This window comes from Carcharhinus amblyrhynchos, chromosome 3 (assembly GCF_965287045.1).
Source record: "Carcharhinus amblyrhynchos chromosome 3, sCarAmb.v2.hapA, whole genome shotgun sequence".
Taxonomy (NCBI): domain Eukaryota; kingdom Metazoa; phylum Chordata; class Chondrichthyes; order Carcharhiniformes; family Carcharhinidae; genus Carcharhinus; species Carcharhinus amblyrhynchos.
Window position 1 is genome coordinate 53,089,175 of NC_137326.1, and position 27,015 is coordinate 53,116,189.

Below are 27,015 nucleotides of genomic sequence, written 5' to 3' on the forward strand. Positions count from 1 at the left end.
TAATTATTGATAAAACCTGACCAAAATGATGTAATGAGGTTTTTATTAAGGCAGTGACCATGAAGGCACCATGGTGGCACAGTGGTTAGTCCCGTTGCCTTGTGCTCCAGGTTTCCGGGTTCAATTCTGGCTTTGGGTGACTGTGTGCAGTTTGCACATTCTCCCTGTGTCTGTGTGGGTTTCCTTCGGGTGCTCAAGTTACCTCCCACAGTCCAAAGGTGTGTAGGTTAGGCAGATTGGCCATGCTTAATTGTCCCTTAGTGTGCAAAGATGTGTAGGTTGAGGAGATTAGCTGTGGTAATGTGTGGGATAACAGGGATAGCGCAGGGCAGAGAGCCTGGGTAAAATACTCTGTCAGAGAGCCGGTGCAGATTTGATGTGCCGAATGACCTCTTCAGCACTGTAGGAATTCTATGATGAGTTGAAATGTCATGTTCAGATTCCTGAGTGAGCAACATTAATTTTCTGGCTGCACTATTGTGGGATATGTAGCATCAATAAATGTCTACTTAAATTTAGTTTTAAATTTATTTATTAGTGTCACAAGTAGGCATACATTAACACTGCAAAGAAGTTAATGTAGAAATCCCCTAGTTACCACACTCTAAATGCACTGCCGTTCTCACAGGGAGAGAGAGGCAATACTTACTTGGCAGTGTTTGACTAGTGATTTGCTTCAGGGTGGCATTCCAGAGACTTAGGGGCAAATTACTAACAACACCTGTCCTCCCTTGCCTGGCCCAATTTCCAGTCTAAACTGGATGTGTGAAGGTGTGCCAGATTCCCATTTGGTGACCTTTCAGTTTATCTGGTGAATTTAGCTGAGGCCACAGTCTCATGATCAAGGGGGCACTTTGCTGCTGGAATGGTTGGCCTACAACCAACACTGCCTGTCTCAAGTTTCAAGTTCCCCCAGTGTATTTAATGGTACTGATACACACTCACACATACTCATACTCACACTGCCAGGTTTGGTAATAATCAAACCATAAGAAATCTCAAATATATATTGACTAGGGTACTGAGGCAAAATCAAGTGTTTAATGTTTCTGGAACTGAGCCCTTAAGTTTGTGTAATATTGTCATTAGGAAAGAAACTGGGAGATAAAGTACTGGTCCAAATTGATCTTGTATACCTTATAATGGAACACCAATTCAGAATAATACTCTTAATTCCCTGTTTTTACTATTTTTTGATCCCCTTCACTTCACCTTCTCACTGCAGCTTGCAAGCTTTCAAGCAACAAATGTTAGACAAACAGACATCGTGGGGGTCAGTTGGACTTTGGGTAATAGTATATAACAGGTGATATCAGATTAGACGCCCATTACATACTTGTTCCAATTTTCATGTTCATTGAAGACAACAGAAAGGGAGATCCAAGAGATCAACAATAGCTAAGTAATTGGATTCTCAAATTTTTAACTTTATTTCCCAAAATCAAAATCTTCCTCAGAGTCTATCAGCCATAGGTGACAAGGTGACACAATGGTTAGCACTGCTGCCTCACAGTGCCAGGGGCCTGGATTCAATTCCAGCTTCAGGTGACTGTCTGTGAGGAGTTTGCATGTCCCTGTATTCATGTGGGTTTCTTCCGAGTACTCTGATTTCCTCCCACACTCCAAAGATGTGGAGATTAGATAGATTAGCAAGGCAAATACATGGGGTTACAGGATTGGGCCTGGGTGGGATTGTTATTGGAAGAGATTTGATGGGATTCTGTGATTCTATGTCGGGGAAACATTGTCTTGGCAGTGTTCTAACCAGTTAGGAACAGCCTGAAAGCTTGTCTGCTATACGCACACACACAGACTTGCACATGCACACACAGACACGTGCTTTCTCAAGGTGGAGGTTGTTTACCATTGGTTACTGTTGCAGGTGCTCATCCTACCCACTAATCTAAATTTAACTCAAAATCCTGAAACAAAATAGCAGTGAGGTAGTTTCATATCAAATGCCACAGACAGGTGAACGAACATTATTTTGGATTATTTTGATTTGATTTATTTGATTTGATTTATTATTGTCACGTGTATTAATATCGAGTGAAAAGTATTGTTTCTTGGGCACTATATAGGCAAAACATACCATTCATAGAGAAGGAAATGAGACAGTGCAGTATGCAGTGTTACAGTCATAGCTAGGGTGCAGTGAAAGATCAAATTAGTGTGAGGTAGGTCCATTCAAAAGTCTGATAGCCGCAGGGAAGAAGCTGTTCTTGAGTCAGTTGATACGCGATCTCAGTCTTTTGTATCTTTTTCCTGACAGAAGAATGTGGAAGAGAGAATGTCTGGGGTGCATGAGGGTCCTTAATTATGCTGGCTGTTTTTCTGAGGTAGCAGGAGGTGTAGACAGAGTCAATGGTTTGTCAATAGAGCATGGTTTGTATGATGGATTGGGCTTTATTCACAACACTTTGTAGTTTCTTGCAGTCTTGGGCAGAGCAGGAGCCTTACCAAGCTGTGATGCAACCAGAAAGAATGCTCTCCGTAGTGCATCTGTCAAAGTTTCTGTGTTTCCCAGCCAATACTTCAACCACCATTCCTTCCACCCCACCCGCACACATTCCCAACTGTCCAAATCTACTTCAAAGTCATTTTGGAGATAATATCAATGCTGGAGTGTCAAATTTGTAACCAAAAGTACAAAATGTCCAATACTAAAGGTTGTATGCTGAAGATCAAGAAAAAAAAATGCAAGACTATGTTTAAATATTTGTTTTGTTATGAATAATGTATAATTTTTAAGTTGAATTTATATGTATATATATATATATATATACATATGTGGGTGTGTTAAGAAAGGTTGAAATGTTTTCGGTTTCATTTAGGTTTTGTTTATGAACTTTGGTATCTGGGAATCTGGAGAGGCTCGTGACTAAAAGGCTTCAGATACTTTGGGCTTGTTTACATATAAATACATTTTTATGAGGCTTTACAGCCCCCGAAGTTAAAGTGATTGGTTAAAAGGGTGTAAAATTCAGTGACTCGGGAAAGAAAATATAATGTAGAAAGCTATACTATTGCCTGGAAATAGTGATCCAGGGGGCAGGCACAGAAAAGACAGGAGTGAGAAAAGGGGAGTAAAATGCAACTGTTAGAGAGGGGAGACAGGCTATCTGAGTTGAAAAAACTGCAAGGCTTGCAGAACAGTTGTTGACTGTATAATCAGTTACATGAGCAAGATGATCAATTTGGTGGAAGTGTTAGAGGAGGCCTGAGTTTAGGGAACTCACTCGTTTGTCTGCAGTTGAAGAAGCAATGAGTTTAGAGTGCATTTTTTTGGCTGTCTTGGAGATAGAATCAAATTGGGTGAGAAACATCAAGTGAATGCTCAGGAATTCACCATTTGCACCATGTGTCAGTCCCAAGGAAACAGCCTTTGTGTCAAGCTAGTGGTAACTCTTCACTGGTTTATGTGGCTGTAAAGATATTAATGGGCTCAAGGAATGTTAAGAATTTGAATAATCTTGTGTTTGCATTGAGATATTTTTAACCTTTTTGTTTGTTGTACTGTAGCTCACTTTTCTTGGTTTAATGACTACTTTATTCTTTGTATCAAAAGTTCATCATCTGTCTTCTCTGATTTTAATCAATAACATCCCCCCATGGTTTCTAAAATAAAATATCAGGATTTATCTATGTTTCACTTTAGGATCTGACTTGTCCAATTTTAACGTCAGCTTGGATCTTAGCAGGTTGTCTAAACAATGCGCGCAATGACAACCTGACAATTTTGTACAACCTGTCAATTCAATTTTCTATGAATATGAGGCTTTTTCTGAAACTCTTTCTTGTTGTTTCGAACTGGAAAACTTTTTTTCAAATTAGTTTCAGCTCTATATGGTACCATTATTACTGCAATGACCTGGAACTATTGCACATTAGTTTAATGACACATGGTGGTCAAAATCAACCCACCAAATCTTGGAAGCAGGGAAAACAGAGTTCAAATGTTTCAAATCTCGGTAAAAATCAGTCCTACTGGCAGCAGCAACACTGGAGTTTCATTTTAAGGTATGGAAGGTAAGTTTAGACAAGCTTTACTGGTAGCATTCATTTCTAAGTGTTACTGGCTTTTCCTTCCACAGATCATGGGTTTTGGTGTGCTTAAGATGGAGTATTCTACAGTGGAAAATAGTAATGCTCTATGGGAAGGGCCATTGTCTGATGGGAAAGGGCAATTGCTCAGTCACTGATAAAATAAAACATGCACCTTTAAGACCAAAGATGTTCTTGGTCAGCACCGAGTGCTGTGCTGAGCCTAACACCATTACCTTAGATAACAGTATAGCTAGATGAAGAATAATGCTTCTCCTTGTGGCTATCAAACCGGAATTTAATCAGGAAGGGTTATTACAGAGATAAGTCAATGGAGATTGCGCAAGACAGCTATCTACAAAGTTGGAAAAACCAGCAGCGTAATCAACTGTTGCTAGCTTTGCCTGAGAATTGCAATCCTTTAAAGAGAGGACTCCCTCCAGCAGTCAGGTCAACAGTGAGCTATCTGAGCTTGATAACATCTGATTGCTTTCTTTGCTTTGAAAGCACTCTGCTGTTTTCAATTTAATCTGCAGGTCTGCGTGATCTTCTGTACTATTACAAACCTACCACTGAGACTGTAGATGCAAAACTATTTATTACCTCCATCTCCAGACACTGCACTCTCAGCAAGATATATGCCTGTTGTAATTGTTATCTGTACCCACATTCACATGCAAATAAGTGGAGATTTTCTTACTAAATTGCCTTTTATAATGCCACAGGTAATCTGCAACTTGGTTTATTTCTCTTTATGTGACAATGCCTAACAACCTATGCCAACACTCTCACGTGTTAGGTTTGCTTTGATATAAATATTCAGCCCCCGTTTTCAGTCTTCCTCTGCTATGCATTATTTCATAGCTAAGAGGAGAGAGGGCCACTTATTTCTCATCCATTGGGTGGCATTTAATACCAGTGATGGGGGTTTCACCTGCCACCTGGAAATAGGTGCCCCGCATCACCCTTCTTTGGGAAGGCCTGCCCAACTAACTGCAACTCAGACACCTAATTGGACAGCAGCAGGCTTTCAGGGGTTTAAAAGGGTTAGGGAGGTGGGAATGGAAGCAGGGCTGTGGTGATTGAAAGCTTCACCTGTTGGCAAATTAGAGGCTAGCAGCTCTTCATTGCTCAGTAGCGCTATTGGGAGGGTGTTGACTGCTGCTGGTACTACACCCAGCCAAGACTAAATATTGCCAATGGACACAGGCACAGGTGAATGATGGTGGCAGTTGTGTCAAGGCGTGAGTTTCACAGTGATGGATGGAAAAGCATTGGCAGATAAACCAAGTAGACAGTTCTCAGCGAGCACCCCCTATCTATTGCCACGGCCCTGGACCAGGCAATGAGTATTTTTGAATGAAGCAACTTTTATCCCCTGTCACCCTGACCCCTACCTTCACTGGAAGCCTGCAATCAACCCTGACAGGGTTTACTTCTTAGGCTTCCTGCATTGTGAGTTCCCCACCTGCTGTTAGGTTGTACCAACAGGGAGAGGATGAAGTCCTTAAGTGGAAATTACTTGCTTTATTACGGGACTCAATTGGCCAGTCTCAAGGATTCCCAATCTAATCTTAATCAGGGCAGAAGTGGGCAATTGGTAGGGTCCAATTAATGCTCTCTCACCATGGAGGAATGCATTAAATTCTACCCTTTCTCCCAGTCAACCTGAGAGTTAAGTATGGTGCTGATTACAGTGGTGATGAACCAGAGCAGAAGACATTACTGTGCCCCATTCCTCAATTCCAATGATGCATCCATTAGCAAACCTAACAGGCTCACAAATTCTATAAGCATTTCCCAAAATGTACTAACATTTGAACAAGAAGAAGAAGTAGGCCTCTCAGCCCCTTGAAAATGCTCCACCATTTAATAAGATCATGGCTGATTTGATAGTAACCTCAAACTTGCATCATTTCAAGCCCTGATAACTTATCATCTGTTTGCTTAGCAATAATCTATCCACTTCTGCCTTAAAATATTCAAAGACTCTGCTTCAACCACCTTTGTGGGAAGTGTGTTTCAAAGTCTTATGACCCTCAAAGAGTAAAAACATATCCTCATCTCCGTTTTAAATGCGTGACCCCTTATTTTTAATCAGTGATCCTTAATTCTAGATTCTTTTACAAGAGGAAATATCAGCTTCATATCCACCCAGCCAAGAATTTTATTTATTTCAGTCAAGTTGCCTCTTGCTCTTCTGAATTCCAGTGCATACATGGTCTAACCTTTCCTCATAAGACAACCCACTCATTCCAGGTATTAGTCTGGCAAACCTTTGCTGAACTGCCTCCAATGCATTTGCACCCTTTCTTAAATAAGGAGATTCATACTGGATATAAAATCCAAATGTGGTCTCACTAATGCCCTGTACATAACTTCCTTTCTTGTATTAAATAGATGGCATGATGGCACAATGACTCACAGTGCCAGGGACTCGGGTTCGATTCCCGGCTTGGGTCACTGTCTGCATGTTCTCCCCTCGTCAGCATAGGTTTCCTTCCACAGTCCAAAAGATTTGATTTATTATTGTCACATTATTAGAATACAGTAAAAAGTATTGTTTATTGCATGCTATATAGACAAAGCATACTGTTCATAGAAAAGGAAAGAGAGAATGCAGAATGTAGTGTTACAGTCATAGCTAGGGTGGAGAGAAAGATCAACTTAGTGCAAGGAAGTCCATTCAAAAGTCTGACAGCAGCAGGGAAGAAGCTGTTCTTGAATCAGTTGGTACCTGATCTCAGACTTTTGTATCCTTTTCCCGACGGAAAAAGGTGGAAGAGAGTACGTCTGGGATACAAGGGGTCCTTAATTATGCTGGCTGTTTTTCTGAGGCAGCGGAAACTGTAGACAGAGTCAATGGATGGGAGGCTTGTTTGCGAGATGAACTGGGCTTCATTCAAAACTCTTTGTAGTTTCTTGTGGTCTTAGGCAGAGCAGGAGCCATACCAAGCTATGATACAACAAGAAAGAATGCTTTCTGTGGTGCATCTGTAAAAGATGCCAAATTTTCTTGGTCTTCTGAGAAAGTTGATGGGCTTTCTTAACTTAGTATTGGCATGAGGAGACCAGGACAGGTTGTTGGTGATCTGGACATTTAAAAACATGAAGCTCTAAACCATTTCTACTTCGTCTCTATTGATGTAGATGTACTAGCTAGGTGCATTGGCCTTGTTAAGTTCTTCCTCAATGCACCCGAACAGGTGCCAGAGTGTGGCAACTAGAGGATTTTCATAATAATTTCATTGCAGAATTAATGTAAGCCTACTTGTGACCAATAAATAAATTAATATTAATTACTAGGCATAAATGGGTCTTTTTCAGGTTGGCAAGTGGTGAATGGTGTGCCTCAGGGATCAGTGCTGGGAGCTCAACTGCATACAATTTACAGTCTGATGCCTGTTCAGCTCAATGCACTTAACCAGCATGTCTTTCAGACTATGGGAGGAAACCGGAGCTCGCGGAGGAAACCCATGAGACAACGTGCAAACTTCAAACAGAGGGTAACCCAAGCTGGGAATTGAACCCAGGTCCCTGGCACTATGAAGCAGCAATGCTAACCACTGTGCTGCCACATCATTCCCTTATGTTTCCTCATAGCTATTTAATCTTCTATTCATGCCAATATGTTCCTCCCTATATCATGAGTTTTAATTTTCCGCGGTATTTCGGTAAGGGGTCTGCTGATTTATTATTTTCAAAGAACAATTGGTGAAAAACCTGCTGAACTTGTCTAACTGCTCATTTTTTAAGCCCCTGATGCCATTAGGCATGGAAAATGGAAAAGGCCTCCTTGGGATTTTGCATCTAGCCAGAAGGAACAGGTCCAGGATTTCCTGTCGATCGTTGCCAACAGGTGAACTAAGTGTAGATACAACACAGATGCCCTCCCTAGTTTTCACACCACTTAAGTGCCAGACAAAGACCATTTTAAACAAAGGGAAACTAACTATCTCCCCTTGACATGCAGTGGCAGTAATATCACTGACTCCCCCACTGTCAACATCCTGGGAATTATCATTGTAAATACCACAAGAGCAGGTCAGAGGCTGGGAATCCTGCAGGAAATAACTCAACTCCTGACTCCCAAAGCCTGTCCACCATCTACAAGGCATAAGTCAGGAAAGTAGTGAAATTCTTTCCATTTGCCTTGATGAGTGCAGCTCCAACAACACTTAAGAAGATCGCCACCATTCAGGGCAAAGCAGCCTGCTTTAGTGGCATATCATTCACCACTTTAAACATTCATTCCTTCCAGCACCAATGTACAGTGTCAGCAAGATGTACCATCTACAAGATGTACTGCAATAACTCACTGAAGATCCTTCAACAGCACTTTCCTAACTCATGACCTCTACAATTGAGAAGGACAAGGCAGCAGTTGCATAGGAACACCAGCACCTGCAAGTTATACTCCAAGTCACTCACCATCCTGACTTGGAAATATATCACCATTCCTTCACTATTGCTGGGTCAAAATCCTGGAACACTCTCTCTAACAGTGCTGTGGATGTACCTACACCTTATGGACATCAGCAATTAAAGGAGGCAGCTCAGCATTACCTGCTCAAGGGCAACTAAAGATGGGGGTCAGTTAGCTGGATGGCTGGTTTGTGATGCAGAGTGACGCCAACAGCGTGGGTTCAATTTCTGTACCAACTGAGTTTATTCATAAAGGTTCCACTTTCTCAACCTTGGCCCTCATCTGAGGTGTGGTGATCCTCAGATTAAATCACCAATCAGTTCTGCCCCTCAAAGCAGCCTGTTGTCATCTGGGACTATGGCAACTTTACCTTTTACCTAGAGATGGGGAATAAATGGCGGCCTAGCCAGCGACACCCACATCCTCTGAAAGGATAAATAAAAAGAAACAACCACTTCATAGTTCCTAGTTTACAATGCTTCATTGAAGGTGTGCAAATCATTTACCTTGGTGCACGAGACATTAGCTGCTCTGACCAGAGTTACTGGTTCTGGTATCTATTTAAGCAATGCTATAGAGACTGGGTTTGATTAACTCCAACAACATGAGCTTTGATTCCAGTTCCACCTGAGGTAGACTTTGGGCCTGCCACTGCAGCTTGTCTTTTGTGAAAAATCACAGCACTTTGCCACGGTTAAATGAATAATCACAAAAGACCTGCTACCTTTGGGCAGAGAACTGAAGAAGAGATATTCTATGTATTACTGAGTCATGAAAGACCATCTTCTATGGCCTTGAGCCTCACAGACAATAGTCTAATGCATTTTCTGTGCCTCTTCTTTCAAAATAGTCTGCATTGAGATACATGATGCTATAGCCCATTTTACAGAGCTCACTGAATCTTCTCCTCTGGGCTTGTTACAATGCTCATGGACTTCAGCCCTGCTTTATCCAGCTGATTCTTAAATGTCAGCCTTAAAAACAGGGAGTCCATACTATACAAAATTAAAGACAGCCAGAGTAAATGCACACATTTGATGTTAATTGCTGTTCAATAAGCATTTATTTAATGAGGAAAAGAAAAAAATGTCAACATAAGATTGGTGTGTTAACAAGCCTCACTAATAGCTTCCTTTGGGGCATTCTTAGAATAGGTCAAAGTAGACACCTGTTGAATCATATTTCCTGAGTACAGAAATCATGCATGCAGTGGCTGTAATATAAAAATAAAACTTGGCTTGCACATAGACAATCTGAGAGACGTGTCAAACTAAGCCATTACAATGTTGTCAGTGCTAGGAGTGATGTGGATATGCCAGCGTTGGACTGGGGTAAACACAGTAAAAAGTCTGACAACACCAGGTTTAAGTCCAACTGATTTATTTGATAGTAAACTCACAAGCTTTAGGGGTTTGTCCCTTCATCAGGTGAATGGAGAGTTCTGGCCTCACGTTTCTTTATCTGTGATCAGTGCTCCTTCCACTCACATTGTCGGCCACTTTAGGACTTGAACAGCAGGTTAGGTGTAAAGATTCGCATTCTAATCAGTAATCTGTAAACTGTCTGTGCTTTATATGCTCTGTCTGAGGCCAGAACTCTCCATTCACCTGATGAAGGGACAAACCTCGAAAGCTAGTGAGTTTACTATCAAATAAATCGGTTGGACTTAAGCCTGGTGTTGTCAGACTTTTTACTGTGCTAGGAGGTGTCAGATGATAAATGTGTGGTAGTAATGCCCCTGGCCCATCGGCAAGTCCAGGGCAACTTCCATGCCCCAAATCATTCCAGTTCATGCACAATATTAGGGTTATCTTCACCCCTGTAACATTCACCTAAACATCATCAAATTCAATACCAAAAAATGCAAGTCAATTTTTAAAAATTTTGAAAACATAAGCTGGAATTTTACTGCCCCCCATCCCCCCACCCCGCTCACCCCCAGGGAAGAGGACAGCAGGTAAAGGGTAGGGGTGGGGTGGGGTGAAGTGGCGTGGTATGGACGGCTGCAATATTGGACACCATGGTAGGCGCAAAGGGCGAGATTTTCCAGCTGCATCGCCCCAAAACCGGAAAATCGTGCCCGAGGTCAACAGACATTGCATGATCGTCCATGCACTCCTGACCCGCTACAATCCCCATGGCTAGCGGGACAGGGAAATTCCCCAAACCCACTACTGCCACAGTTTTAACAGCGGTGGGCAAGGCATAGGATAGAACTCACACTCGAGTCTACTGCAGCCTTTAGAGGCCATTTTATGGGCCTTCTCCTCCCCACCCCGGACTGCCACTGGGATCTTGTCCATGGTGGGGCAGGCTGGCACCTAGTATCCAGCTTGCCAGGGAAAACCTGGCAAATTGGCAGCTGGGCAAGGAGATGCCTCCTTTTCAGGTGCCTGTGACATTCAGGGGCAACCTCAGCATGTTACTCCCCTCCCATCACATTTCCCTTGCTTCCTATCTTGCACACCCTGGACCCCAAATGCCTCAGCAGAGCATGAAAGCCTGGTCCGGGTGAAATCCTTAACTCGGTTTTGTTCAGGGGTCCATCCCTGCACAACGTCCTCAGGAACTGTTGCATTCCCATCAAAGACCACCATGCCAAGTTGGCATTGTTGGGATAAGAGAGCTGCTGATTAGCCTTTGATTGGTCGATAGCACTTTGAGCTTGGGCTTCGTCTCCGATGGGAACAGAGGATCTGCCTCAAGCCAAGTAAGACTAGGTGGCCGTAAAAAAGCTACAAGATGACTATGTTAATTCAGGGAGTGTGGGAGGCTCACCCACCCCCCTGACTTTTATGCCAGGGAATGGACACCCCAAACCCAGTCTGAAACTCAGCCCATCAGGAATTTTTGTTATTCGTTGGTAGGGTGTGGTATCACTGGCTTAGCCAACATTTGTTGACCATCCCTACTAGCCCTTGAGAAGGTGATTATTTGAATTTTGAAATGTAACCAGTCTGATTGACACCTCTGGCTTTCCCTAGACACTGTCACTGGAGACACTCATCTTATGATCAGTTCAATAAAGCCTCTCACAGAAACAGACACTGAAGAAGTTTATACTGTTTATTTTATTAGTGTCACAAGTAGGCTTACATTCACACTGCAATTAAGTTACTGTGAAAGTTTTCTCGTTGCTGCACTCCAGCGCCTGTTCAGGTACATTGAGGGAGAATTTAGCATGGCCGATGCATCTAACCAGCACATCTTTGGGTCTGTGGGAGGAGGAAACCCATACAGAGATGGGGAGAATGTGTAGACTTCGCACAGATAGTGAACAGAGCTGGGAGTCGAACCCAGGTCCCGGGCACTGTGAGGTAGCAATGCTAACCAGTGTGCACTGTGCAAGATTATTATTAACTTATGTTATGCTCCTTCCCTGTCCATCTTCCCACTCCAGCTCAGTTTTACAGTTCACCTCATTCTGAGGGTCATTTCCTGGTCCTTTCTGAGCACTTGCCGAGATAAGGAGTACACACGATGCCAGCCTATCAGCTGTGGATTGTCAACATGACAGCCTGAACCAAGTGAGCCTGACATTTCCAAGGACTGTTTGGAAATTGCCTTTCTGGAGAAAAAAAATCAATGCTGCATTAGCTACTCTCTACACTATGCAGAAAACACCAGTTTATTCAAAGCTAATTTCTAACATCAATATTTTTCATTTAATAACCTGAGCCTGAATCTATTTGACCAACAGAAAGTGCAACTTAACACAAGTTAATTGATATTCTAAATAAAATGATCTTTTTCCTGTTCTCAGTCCATCCATAGTTCTGAAGGTGGAATTAAAATGTACAATATTAAATTGCTTCATTTAAATTAGTCTTCAATTGTGGCAGGGCAAACCTGCAGTTTGTTCGGCATTTTTGTAGTTGCTATTCTACTTAACAAATTAATTGTTAATAAAATTGCAATCATTCTTGGTTGAAATGCTGTTTTCTGGACATGAGACAATAAATAGGAGATAAATGATCCCATGGGCACTAACTAGTCATTACCACATCCCTACTTGGGGAGCTGGCCATGAGCAAATTGGCTGCCAGGTTTCTTACTTTACAACAGTAATTATACTTTCACAAATTTGATATAGAGTGCATTAGAATATCTTAAAAGATGCTACATAAATGCAAGTTGGGAGGTGATGGCCTAGTGGTACTACCGCTAGACTATTAATCCAGAAACCTAGCTAAAATTCTGGGGACCTGGGTTCAAATCCCACCACAGCAGATGATGGAATTTAAATTCAATAAAAAAAACCTGGAATTAAGAATCTACTGATAATCATGGAATCACTGTGGATTGTTGGAAAAACCCATCTGGTTCACTCATGTCTTTTAGTGATGGAAATCTGCTGTCCTTGCCTGCTCAGGTTATATGGGACTCCAGAGGAACAGCAATGTGGTTGACTGCCAACTGCCCTCCCAGGGCAACTAGGGATGGAAAATACATGCTGGCCCAGCCAGTAATGCCCATATCACACAAATGAATTAAGAATTAAGTCACTCTTCTTACACAACAATATCAGTAACTAAAACCAGTTATCAGATGGCGAGTCTTGACTTGGTGACAGTTTGTGCTCAAAATTTCTGCCTTCTGTATTTTGCATTCTTGTTTAGACAGTGACTCAAGTCAGAATCTCAGAATGAAAGTTGAGAAGAGCAAACTGCTCAATCTCTCAGCCTGCCAACATTGAAGAGTCTGCCTAAATCCATTATTTGGTTCAAAATATGAAGAACACTGAGCTGAGATTAGCATTGGGATGCCCTCTGAATCATCAATTTCTAATGACTGAAAATGAACAACTAACCACCAGCTCTATCCTATTATTGGATATGTCATCAGTGGTCAGAAAGCTCTGTGAATGTAAAAGCAGTTCTTCACTCCCCAATGCAAGCTAACAGACCCATTATTTAAATAACGGTACATAATTTGGTATAATATTTCTGGAGCAATTCTTTGCTATCATCAGGTCATGCTTGATTACTGAATGGAAGCTCACACAGGTACCTTACAGATTAATGAGTATTATCAGGTAAAATCATGGAGCTGGCTGATAGAAAGCTCTTCTGATTAAAATTACTATTCTGTTCTAAGGTGCAAGACTCCTCACTCTCAGATTAGTTCTTGTTGATCTCTGTTGATGATTGGAGTTCATCTTGTTTAATTGGATTGAGAATGGTTCACTTGCCTTTCTTACTTAAAGAAGAAATCATGATGTTTACCAAGGAAGCACTACTTATATTGGGAAAATCTCACCAAGACTTCATGTCCTGTTTTCCTACTATGTCACAAAGATTATAAAGATAAATTCAACACTTGCTACAAACACATCACCTTACCATTTAAATTCACTCATTGAATGATTTTTGCCTAATGTTGTTGCAAACATGATCCATGCCCTAAATTTCCTCATTGTTTTCAGCACTTTTGCTGTTGCTATGCAACTGTTGCACTAAAGTATTCAAGGAAATTTCCAGCATTATGCTGCCTATACTTTTGTCATTGCACAATGCAAATGTCTTCAATCTATTAAGCAATCTTATGAACATCAAAGGGCTCATTTGCAGACCTGCACTGTCCACATATGTCAAAGTTTCCAAAGTTACCCTAGTACATCAGAGAAGTGTAAGTGATGAGCTGGTGTGCAGACAGGACTCCGACCCACCACTTCAAATGCACACTTTGAAGGAAGGTTTCTGTAGTAGCATGGCCCTTTGGGTGGTGGTGGTGGGGGCCATTTCCCGAGGGTCATGTGATAGGCCAGATCCAATGGATTGTCATGGTGAGAAGCTGAGCCAATCAGAAGGAGGGTGCACATCACGGGTTGTAGAGGTCTTGCAGTTGGAACCAAAGTGCCGAGTATAGCAGTTGCAATATAATTCAGTCTGAACTTGTATATATTTTGCAATAACGCCTTTGTTGTTTCAAGCCACCTTGAGTAGCACTTGTTCGATTACAATTTATAACCCATTACTTTCATTATGTCAATACTATAGTGTCCCAGATAAAGAAACGTCTATATTCCTGATCTCACCCATCTTGAAGCCCAGTACACTGGTGGAATTTGTCAACGAAACCTTATCTTGTTGCCTATCTCACTGTCAGACAGTTACTGGGTCCCTGTAGAGTGCATTAAAGGATTCAATTACAATTGCACAAATTTTTCCATTATACCATTTTGGTATAATGATCAGTGGAATTGGGGTTGGGATAATGATAGGTGGAACTGGGTGGGGGGACGGCTGGAGGGGGAGGATGGGTGAGCGCAATGGGAGGGTTTGGCATATCAACTTAGAATTTGAACACTTGCCTTATACCAGAATTGTACCAGACATATTCAAATTAATTTGAATGTAACTCCCTCTGCTGGTAAATGGTGTAACGTTAGGAATGTAAAAATTGGGAGAAGTAGGCCATTCAACCCCTCGTTCCTGCTTTGCCAATCAACGAGATAATGGCTGATCTTTGACTTCAATGCCATTTTCCTGCTTTATCCCCATATCTCTTGGTATCTGGAATATCTAGAAATCTATTGGTCTCTGTCTTGGATGTGCTCACTGATTGAGTCCCCACAATGCTCTGGGCTAGAGAACTCCAAAGATTCATCACCTTCTGAGTAAAGAAATGTCTCCTCATCTCAGTCCTAAATGGTCTACCTCTTATTCTGTGTCCTCTGGTTCTAGAACACCCAGTCAAGGGAAGTATCCTTCCTGCAGCTACTCAACAAACCCTGGAAGAAGTTTGTAAGCTTCAATGAGTTCACCTCTCATTTTTCCAAGCACTAAGCCTAGTTTCCTCAATCATTCCTCATTGGACAACCTACTATCTCAGGAATCAGTCAGGTCAACCATCATTGCGCGCTCTTTCTGGCAAGTAGAACAAAACTTTACACAATACTTTAGGTGCAGTGTCACCAAGATTCTATACAATTGTTGCTAGATTTCTTTACTTATGTACTGCAATTCTCTTGTAGTAAAGGCCAGCATGGTGTTTGCCTTCCTAATTATTTGTAGTACCTGCATGCTAACTTCTTGCATTCCTTGTTCAGCACCGCCAAGTCTCTTTGAACACCAACACTTACAAGTTCCTCACCTTTTAGAAATCATTCTGCTGTTCTAATCTTATGCCCAAAGTGAATAATTTCACACTTCCCTGCATTGTACTCATCCTGCCATCTTGTCTGCTTGTTGCATACTCAAAAAAATCTTAACAGGTTTGTCAAGTAGGATTTCCCTTTCATAAATCCATGTTGACTCTGTCTAATCCTACCATTTTCTGAGTGTCAAGTTATCACATCCATCACAATAGATTCTAGCATTTTCCTTACCACTGATGTCAGGTTACCAGCTCTGTTGTTCCTCATGTTCTCTCTCCCTTCTTCTTAAAGTACATTCCAATCTGTAGGAACAATTGCAGAATCGACTGAATTTTGAAAGATTGTCACCATTATCCCTACCTCCATCTCTTTCAACATTGATGTAGATCATCAGGTCCGTGATTTACCCACTTTCAGTCTAATTAATTTATTTTTCATGAATACTAATTTCTTCCAGTTCTTCATTCTCGCTGGTCCCCTGGTTCTCTTATTTCTGGGTGGAATCTTGCCAAAATTGTACAGAGTGCTGGATTAGGGGAAAAAAATGCTGTGTAGAACTCATTAGTTTCACAGATGCATTTTCTAGCCTGATGGATCAAAAAGCTCAAAGTGTTAGTGAGGATAACATTGCCAGCTTGGGGCAGTGGGGGGATGTTGGGTTGGGCTGGAGACCCAGAGAGAGGTTGGGGGAAACAAAGAAATGCTTTCATGACTATGGAATCGGTGAGGTTTTTTTTATTAGCGTCACAAATAAGTTTACATTGAAGTTATTCTGAAAATCCCCTGGTTGCCACACTCTCAACACCTTTTGGATAGACTGATGGATAATTTAACATGGCCAATGCATCTAATCAGCATATGTTTCACACCATGGGAGGAAACTGGAGCACTCGAGGAAACCCATGCTGACACGGGAAAAACATGCAGACTCCATACAGACAGTGACACGAGCCCCGGTCCCTGGTCCCTGGCATGAAATGGGAGGAAAGGACTGGGATGAAATGCAGGCAGTGTGAACTGGCATAAGACTGTGCAGATGTGAATGGCAAAAGGGGGTCTTCTGGTGTAAATGAGCGTGGAGGGTGTGTAAGTGTGAACAGGAAGGGGGTGGTGCAAGTGTGAACAGTAAGGGGGGGTGTGCAGGTGTGAATGAGATGGGGAAAAGAAGGGAATGTGGTTACGAGTGAGGGTCGGGTAATGTCAACTGCTCAGTCCAGTGGGGGCACACTGAAGAAATGGGTGAAAGAAAGGGATGGTGAGGATTAGAGAGGCAGCGTGAGCCAATAGTTTGGGGGGGGGTGGCAAACAATTGGCAATGACGGGTGAAGGGGCACTGAGGAGTATTAAAGGGGATGTAGAGGAAGTGCGCCAGGATTTTCCCAAAAAATTCCAAATCTACAATTTGCGTGAAAATGGGAGTAACTCCCGTTGATTTTTTTAGCGTGGTTGTCAGACTGAATCTCTGACACTCTAAGCATCACAGAGTGCCCAATATTCCCTCTGAAAGTCAATGGATGGAGCCTATTCCCTCCCAGGGGGCTGACAGTCTAATACTGAGTGGGCCACTGCACATGAACTGATCTGTCAGCACCGAAATAGGTGCATGCGCACTGGCCAGCCTCGTAAACTCCTATCACTGGCCTCTCAGACCTCTCTGGGCCATTCCCGTGCCCCACCCCTGCCAGACCTGATTTCCCCGACCACTCCTCACACCCCCGACATCAGTCCTGACACCTCCTGACAATCCCAACTCCCTAATAGCCCCGACCGCCCCAGTCCAGATTACTGCCCTCCCTCCCCCTGCCCGCGATCCCTGTCACCCCACCCTCACCGATCAGCCCCCAGAAGGTCCTGCCTCCCTCTGGCCTTGCCCCCTTGGCACTGCCCGAGGTCTGATGGGTGGTACCAAGGTATCTCTTGGGTGCTGTCAGCTTGTCCCTTAGGTAGTGCCGTGGGCCAGGCTGGCACTGCCAGGCTGACACTATCCAAGGGGCACCTCTCTTTCACCCAACCTCTCGGGGGGCCTCAATGGCCTCTCTTCACTCCAGTGGGGCTGGCCAGCTTCTTCCCTGTTAGTGGGGAGCCATTGTAAACCTCACTAGAATGTATCACAGTTGGCAGGGAGAGAGATGCTAGTAGGCACAAAAACTTCAGTCCTGGGCCTGCTAATGAAATGCAAATTGCAATTAGAATATTGAAATCAGCTCCACATCAATTTCCAGCGTGGAGATCTCTCATAATCTTGGTCCCGGAGATGTGTGAAGGCTGCGAAGCCCAGCAGGAAGCCTGCAAAATGGCTCCCACTGATGTCTCCCAGCTAGAGCTGCTAGAATAGCACAACAGGCTGGGAGAATCACTTCAGTGGATTCTGGGGATGGCAGAAGGAGCGCAGGTAGATCTATTATAATAGGGGTGGGCTTCTCAGGAAAGCAGGCAAGTGGGCGTTCACCTGCATGGGATGGAGGGTGATAGGGAGAGAAGGGTAGCCATGGAAAGGTTAAGGTTACACCTCGGGAGGTAATGGTTATGGAGGGGTAAAGATATGTATCACGGGATGAGGGGTAAATGTATTTGACTGCACTTTAAAGGGAATAACAACCATGATTACTCACAATTGTGCAGAGTCTCATGCTGAGATCTCAATAGGCTGCATAGGAGTTGGGTCATCGGAAGTGGACAAAGAACACAGATCTGCTCAGTTGGACAAATGAACCCCAGTCCATGGAATTAACAATGCAACAGCTTTGGAACAGATGAACATTTTAAGAGGAAAGACTCGGCATACACAGAAGACTGTTTACACATGGCTTGTCAAGGTCCCGGCAGATTTGCTCCCTTTGCCTCCCTGTACACACATGATTCTGGGGCACTTGTTCCTCACCTTTATAGTTTCCTTTGTTTAGATTTAAGACCCTAGTTACAGTTTGAACTAGGTCACTTTCAAACTTAATATAATATTCTAGCACATTATGGTCACTCTTTCCTAAAGTTCATTTACAAGACTTTTAATTAGCCCTCTCTTATTATACAACACTAGATCTATTCCCGAGTTGTTTTTTCAAGTTTCCGGAGCACAAAGAATGAAAATCAAGGGAAATCAGGTCAAAGACTTTGCAGGCTATCAGTATGTAACTCTGTTACCAGTACTGTAAAAGTCAATATTAGACAGCAGCAGATTTGCTCGATTGGAAACATCATATAATGGATAAACGACCTTTTAGTTTATCCACAATTACACATGGGTGAGAATGACCTTTAAAATGCACCTTTCTAATTCAATATTTCTCCCTATCATATGAGAATAGAGCTTACACAAATATCACTTTCATGATGTGAATACCTTTCGCCATTGGTGACCAGTTGAAACAAAAAAAAGGAAACAATTTAGTTTCTAAAGAAATAAATCCTTGTACCTTGAAATACAGCCATGAAGTGATTTGTTTTCCTTTCCTTTTATTTCAATGCTGCTTTATAATCTAATTACTTTTAAAACAAGCACTTTATATTTGATTGATCGGTTCATTGAGTCACATTTAATACAGAATATTAAAGCAGAACACCCAGACTCCAAAGAAGTTCATTCGAATTTCTTACACATGGTTCTAAATTCAGACGCAGCTTAAGCTGATACGAAAGAAGGGTTCAACATAAGGCGGGAAAATAGCAGTCCAGAATTTGATTTATAAAGTAGTGCCTGAATGATGCAAACTGTTATTAAATGCAAATCTAGGCCAGCAAGTTGTGAAGGTAAAGAGATAACTCATGATGTGTAAAGCATCACAAGAGTCTGGTTGATTTGTGCTACTCTGCCTTTGAATTTTGAAAATAACATCTTGCCCTGAACTTCACTCATGATTTTCATAAAGTTGCTGTATTTTCATACTAATTGCATATGAAATTGGTCACAGAAAGTTAATTCTAAGAACTTCTTTACTTCACTTTCTCTAACTGCTTACTCCAATTCAGGGTTGTAGGGAGTCAGAGCCCAGCAGACTCTGAGTGCTAAGCAGGATTGTTGCAGACTTTGATGTCAGCTTTTTAATTAATCAAAACTTTACCTTTCAAGTAACTAGGCCAAGTCACCAAGTTCCCTTAAACATCTATTTTAATGCATGCTATAGCAAAGATGCTAGAAGCTACAGCACACATCTCAGTAGCTAGCCAGAGTGGTGTATTCCAAGATTTATAAGCAATTATAATTTTCAATTTCGATTACAAGTAATTAGCATATATCAATCACTTTATACTTGCTTCATTATAATATCCAATCAGCATGAAAACTGAATACATCATTGCTACAAATTATCATAGCCCAGCTCATTCCAGTATCTCCCTTTCTCCTAGATAGGTAGATCTTTGAACAGTACAGGAATTAAGGGTTATGGTGAGTAGGCAAGTAAGTGGAGCTGAGTCCATGTAAAGATTAGCCATAACCTTATTGAATCATGGAGCAGGCTTAAGGGGCCAGATGGCCTACCCCTGTTCCTAGTTCTTAAGACCTTACAGATGTCTGATTTGATGACCTCTGCTCAGACTAATGGCCTTGATGCCTATTTGTGAAGGCTGTTATCAGAAGACCTTTGTTTTTCTTAGCAACTTGTGTGATTTTAACACTTGTGTGATTACTAACCTCTTCAAGGATATATTCAGGACGGAACACCAGTCTATCACAGGGCACACACTCAAACTGTGGCCAACCACCTAACCTCCATGTCATTAAACTGCAAGAGGAAATCCGAGCAATCTGCAGAAACCCACGTGTAAATGGGTAGAATGCGCAAACTTCACACAGACTCCTCAGGCCAGAATTGAACCCAGGTCCCTGGAACTGTAAGGATGCGACACTAACCACTGTGTCACCATGTCTCCCCTAATGCTACTAACTAAATGTGCAAACTATCTTTTAATTATGTGACAATTGCTAATGAATACCAATTAATCTCTCTTGCCCAGAAACTGAAAAATTAATCGAGCAAAACCCTCACTTCTTCAGGTTGTTAATTTTTGTTGGAGATTTTTAAAATATCAAATTTTGAAATGTAAACCATTTTTCTTACTTTCTCTTTCTGTCTCTTGCCTCACTTTCCTCACAATCTAATATTTTCCTCTCTTTCCACAGCTCATTTGACATTGGAGTCACCCATCCTAATTTACTCACCTTCTCAGTTCTTCCCCTCTTTACTTCTCAGCACTTGTATCACATTGGTTAAGGGCATCCACAGTTTGACCAAGGTTGCAGATGTTCTGTAACTCTTGTTATCAGCTCACGTTTCCCACAACTTTATGGGAAATCCTTTTTTGAGCTAGGGGGTATAACGGCAAACAAGTCTACCTTATGGGGCATTCTGTGAGATGCCCCACTCCACCAATAACATGATGCATATCCCTTTATCCAACAAAATGAAATAAATCTATTTACTTTGATTTTTTAATGAAATAAGGTGGAAACTCTAGAGACAGCATTGAGCTAGAGGCATTTTTGTTCCCTAATTAATTTCCAATTTTTAATATGATACACATATTCATAATTTGCTTGCATATGTTAACTATTAATTAAAATGACAGTTTACGAAAATGAATTCTAATTAACAGATGTTTTGAGTTTATAGGTTTTGTTAATCATATTCATGAATAAATCAGATTCTTATTTTTCATATCCTAAAAATTAAAACATTAGTTAAGGAAAAGAGAGTGGTATAGAATGAAATGTTTTCCCTACTGTTCCAAATGTACGGTAGTAACAGGCAGGAATAATCTAGCGGATCCATCAAGCCACTCATGATGGCTGGAGTATCACACTGAGACAATTACTTCTTTAACAATACCCCAACTACGCAGCCATGAAATCTCCTGGAGAGACAATAAAAATACTATGGGCTCTATTTTACCATTCTGTCACTGCTGTTTTCAGGCGCGGAAACGCGGTAAAGTCGGATGTGAGGCCATTAACGCGATCCGCACCCGCGTCCGCGCAGATTGCCACTTTACTGGTGCCCAGAAATGGTGGCGATCTGCTTCGTGCCCGAAATGGGCATAACGGTGATTTAAACGTATTTACATGCATTTAAATTGAATAAATGAACTGCCTGCCCAACTTTATCAGCATTTCCCACTTTACTGCCACGTTCGCTAATCCGGAATTGCACCAAAATGAACCGGCTGAATAAAAGTCTGAATCGGGCGCTCCAGCTTCTGAGGATACGAGTTCAGAGTTTCCAATGGCTCTCTGACTCAGATTGATGGCGGGAGGGAGGAGGGAGGCCGGTCAGTTCATTCTCTGGTTGGGGAGGGGAGGGGAATAAGGTCAGATCGTTGTCCGGTTGTGTGAGGATTGGGGGGGTCATCGTTGTCTGGTGAGGGGGAAGGAGGAGGTGGATCACATTTTCCTGTGGGGTGGGATGGCGGTGGGTGAGTGAGGCCAGATCGTTCTCTGAGGAGGGGAGGAGGGTGTGAGTAAGGCCAGACCATTCTCTGGGGGAGGGGAATGAGGCCAGATCGTATTCTGAGGAGGGGGAGGATGAGTGAGGCTAGATTGTTCTCTGGGGGCGGGGAAGGTAGGCTGGTAAGATGTATCTCTGGTGGGGGAGGGGAGGCCCGATTGTTCACTGATGGGGCGGGGGGAGCCAGATGGGTCTCTGGTGGGGATGCAGGTGGATCTGCTGAATCACAGTGTGATTCAGACCCGTGATTTTTGTTTCAGGCTGAGTGCGTATGGGGGCGCCTGAAATCAGATTCCCAAGTCGGATCTGAATTACACCCAGATTCAGCACTTAGAATGAAAATGGTAAAATCAGGCCCTATGTCTTGGAAAATTCCATTCCCACTACTTTAGATGATAAAACTCAGTCTAGGAAATCACATTGTAAGAAAGCTGGTCAGAATTTGGAAGAAAAGACTGTTGAGGAAAATAAAATATGTTTAATTGAATAATGGGAACATTGCGGCTCTTTTTTCTTACAAGAAGGCATTAAAGTTGTTACATTAAAATGAGATTTACTGCAACTGTTATTTTGCACTTGTGTCTGTAATATAAAACATAATAATGATTTGCAATCTAATGGAAATATTAACTAATCCCCTATCTGGAGTTGGATGAGTAACTGTGAGAACAACTGTGTCAATTTTGTAATTTGTAGCAGATGAGGTTCTCATTTTTCCACCCTGAGTGACACTCTCATGTAACTAGATGTGGGAAAATTCCTTCACTAAGAGACGTGACATAATTGGCTGCGGCCCCAGAGATTATTGAAACTAGAGAGACCCAAAATTTAGGATCTTCTGATAGTTTAATTTTAAAGCTAAGTAATTTTAAGAGAAGGACTATTTAATTAATTGGGGTAATGTCCTTAGTAGAGTTGGGTGAGAAAAAAAAATGCATCTAAAACATAAACCGTTCATTTATTACTCATTACAAAGTCAAAGTATCAAAGTCCAAGAATCATTTTAGATAGAACAAATGTTATATATGTCAATGAGGAAAAATATCAAGCTTGAAGTTTCCTGCCTATTTGTTTCCAAATACATGTACATTCCATTCACAAAATCAACTACAGCATGACTGTTTTTAATGGGTAGTTTTGAATAATTGGTGACATCACTTAGAGTGAAACAAAGCCTGAAGTTCTTCCCTATTGCTTTGAACGTTCATCCTTTTTTGTTGCATTCCTTCCTGGACTTTCTGCTCCTCATTCTTGCTATGGTAGCACAGCATCACAAAGCTGTGTGCGTGTGTTATACACGTCAAATGATCCACCTTCAATCTTTTTACATCCCTCTGCCTGGATATGCTGCTATGTGTAACAATGACCCTGTCCATTACTAGCTTTACTGGAGTTACTAGCAATTACTAGCATTACTAGAGTTACTGAGCTTTACCTGTGGGTTTCTCTCAACTAGGCCTGCTCGCAGGCCCTCTTCAAATTACAGGTGGATTTTCATCTCCAGAGTTTTAGTAACATTTTTTAGTGTTTTTTCACAGAATTATCCATTCTGAGATCTCAATTTTTTTATTTTCTATTGCATCATTTTTATGATTTGATCACATTGAAAGTTGGTTAGCTTTCCTTACCTTGTATTCCTGGCTCTGCTGTGGCCAATGATGGTTAAATTAGCTGAAACTTCAATTTCCCTACTCCCATTGAAATATTTGATGTGAACTCAATGTTTTCCATGAGCCCGGATAGCTTGTGCGGATTGGAAACTATTCCATATCTGGTGATTCTAATAGGGTGACAGAGAATGCGAGGATAACCTGCTATATGGGATTTTCACAGTAACTTCGTTGCAGAGTTAATGAAAGCCTACTTCTGACTAATAAATAAACTTTATCAGCAAATGGATGCAGGATTGGTCACATTTTGAGAATGAGCTTCAGGCTTTGGCGATGGAGGAAATTCCAGGTCATAATTCATCTTTAAAAATGTTTTGATATGAAAACTACTTCTGATCATATATTGTTCCCTTTCATGCCTCAGAACAATATTTTCTACTAGCCCAGCATAATGGCATTGATATTAATGTGTAGGAAAAATTCATGGGTCTGTCCTCCCTTCAATTACACAAGATAATTGGATATTAGGCTTGGCTGATACTTCTCCTGATCCAGAAAGCTGTACTGGAAATTATTTCAGAACGCTTCTAAATCAATGCCTGCAAGCTGCTGTGAATGATGCAGAATCATCCACATATTCCATAGTTTGGCTTCAAAGTTTAAAGGGTTCTGTTTAACATGTTCTTTAATCTTGTTCATTATTGACATATACCTGAATGAGTTATTTCTTGTCTAAACAACCAAACAGCTGCATAGCAGCCAACACATTGTCAGATGTTATAATGGGCCAAGGTTTTCTGGCAAGTATAATGCACTCAATGTCATTGGCACATAAATAAGATTTGAGGCGATGAAGAGATGTGCTACGAGTGTGAATAAATTGCCACACAATTTGCGCTTCTCCCCATTTGTCTTGCAGAATCGGGATCTCTCCTTCAACTTTCTGGTAAATGTTAACAAATTACTGCATCTGTGTGATTAAAATGAATTAAACTTGTGACGGAAAGTACTTAACATAAGTTACTCAACATAACCGTAACCGGTCATGGGCATTCGGTCTCTGATCTTCAGGTAAGCGTTCTCCAAGGTGGCCTTCACGATACACGACAGCGCACAGTCACTAAGCAGAGACTGATAGCCAAGTTCCACACACATGAGGATGGCCTCAACCGAGATCTTGGGTTCATGTTGCACTATCTGTAACCCCCACGACTTGCCTGGGTTTGTAAAATCTCACTTACTGTACTGTCTGGAGACAATACACATCTCTTTAACCTATGCTAATGCTATCTCCACTCACATTGTCTGTATCTTTAAGACTTGAACAGCAGATCAGCTGCAAAGACTTGCACCCTAATCAGTATTCTGTAAACTGTGTGTGACTTTATATGCCGTTCTCTGATCAGAACCTTCCACACACCTGACGAAGGAACACTGTTTCTGAAAGCTTGTAAGATTACTATCAGATAAACTGGTTGGACTCTAACCTGGTGTTGTGAGACTTCTTACTGTGAAAAACTGCAGTACAGATGGTAGGAGCAATGACTACACCCATAGAAAAACAGTAGAAAATGGTGGGAAATGCCTCGCGTGAAAGATAACCATTGTGCAGTTCTGCAGGTGAAAGACTTTGCTGCCAAGTCAGCAACCACACCATAGGAAAGTCAGGAAAGTGAACCATAATAACAGATTATCCACTCATGCCACTTTTAGATCTTGTTACTCTGAACTAGAACCTTTAAATCACTCTGTTTATCACATCAGCCAATTCAAAATAATTATATTTTACAACCAAAGAACCTCAGCCTACACCTACTGTCAAAATCCCATCTGTCACTTCTCTGCTGATTCCACAGACCTATCGTTATCCCTTTCCAACTTCCTTAGATTCTTATGATATGTTTCTCACACTTTCTGTGCTAGCATTTTCTGCAAAATTGGACAGCACCGCCTCCAGCCCCATATCCAAATCATAGGCAGAGACTGTGATTAAAGATGAGCCCAGAACACAAGCCTGTGGACTCCACTACCCACTTTCAGCCATTCTGACAGCCTGCCCATAACACCTACCCACTTAATCTCCTCCAATAGTCTGTTGCCTGGTACCGTGTCAAAGACTTTGTGAAATTCATAGCCTCAGGCAGTGCAACCCTTCCTCAGTACTGCACCGAAATGTCAGTCGAGGTTACGTGCTCAAGTCCAACAATGGAGCTTGATGTCTTTCTGAATCAGAGGTTAGAGCATTACGCCAACACCAACCTTGCATAATGTTTAATAAATTCTATGAAAGGTGACACTAAGTGGAGAAGGTAATAAAGGTGGGAGCAATAAGGTTAAGAGAGCATGAGACAGCACCTACTACGAAACATTAAAAAAGAACCATCCCTAAGCAATCATTTAAATATCAAAAGCAAAATAAATCCAACGATTCCCAGATTGCTACTGAACTCCTGAAGAGAATTCGGAGATTTTGCAATGTTTTGGAAAGAAATGAGTAACAGTATATTTTAATTTTAATTCATGGCTTTGTATTGTTCTCTTCTGTCCCATTTTAAATAAATCAATACAGGGTCCACAAACATCAGGTCAGAAAATCTGCAAGAGCAAGCAATTATTGTAAATTTCAATAGGTACTGATTGTTCATTCGAATAGGTCAGGCAGTAATTAGGCTGAAAATCCAGCAGATGAATTCAATTCCTTCCACCTCAGTTCCTATTGATAGACTGTTTATGTTACATTACACCAGTAATTATTCTGGCCTTTTGTTTGATAACTGGAACGCACTTATTAACATTGCACTGTATTCCGGCAATACAGTGCTGATACAACCTTTATTTATGGGACCTTATTATATCATATTCAAAGATGAGCCCAGATCACAAGCCACTACCCACTTTCAGCCATTCTGACAACCTGCTCTTAATCTCCTCCAATAGTCTGTTGCCTGGTACCGTGTCAAAGACTTTGTGACATTCATAGCCTCAGGCAGTGCAACCCTTCCTCAGTACTGCACCAAAATGTCAATCGAGGTTATGTGCTCAAGTCCAACAATGGAACTTGATGTCTTTCTGAATCAGTGGAAAAGAACAGAATCCAGTTTAGGGAAAATTAGCTGAACATCTGTGAAATATTGGGAGATTTTTCCTGTCCTGCCCATCATGGGTGCCATGGCCATGCAAAGGTCTGTTGATCTTGAGTGGGATTTTCTGGGTTTGGGGCGAGCGCAGCTGGAAAATCCCTTCCCAATCTGATTGCTGACCTATAAGGTTGGAAGATGCTGATGATGGTGGTACAGTTGTTAGCACTGCTGCCTCACAGTACCAGGAACCCAGGTTCAATTCCAGCCTTGGCTCACTGTCTGTGTGGAGTTTGCACCTTTTCCTCGTCCCTGTGTG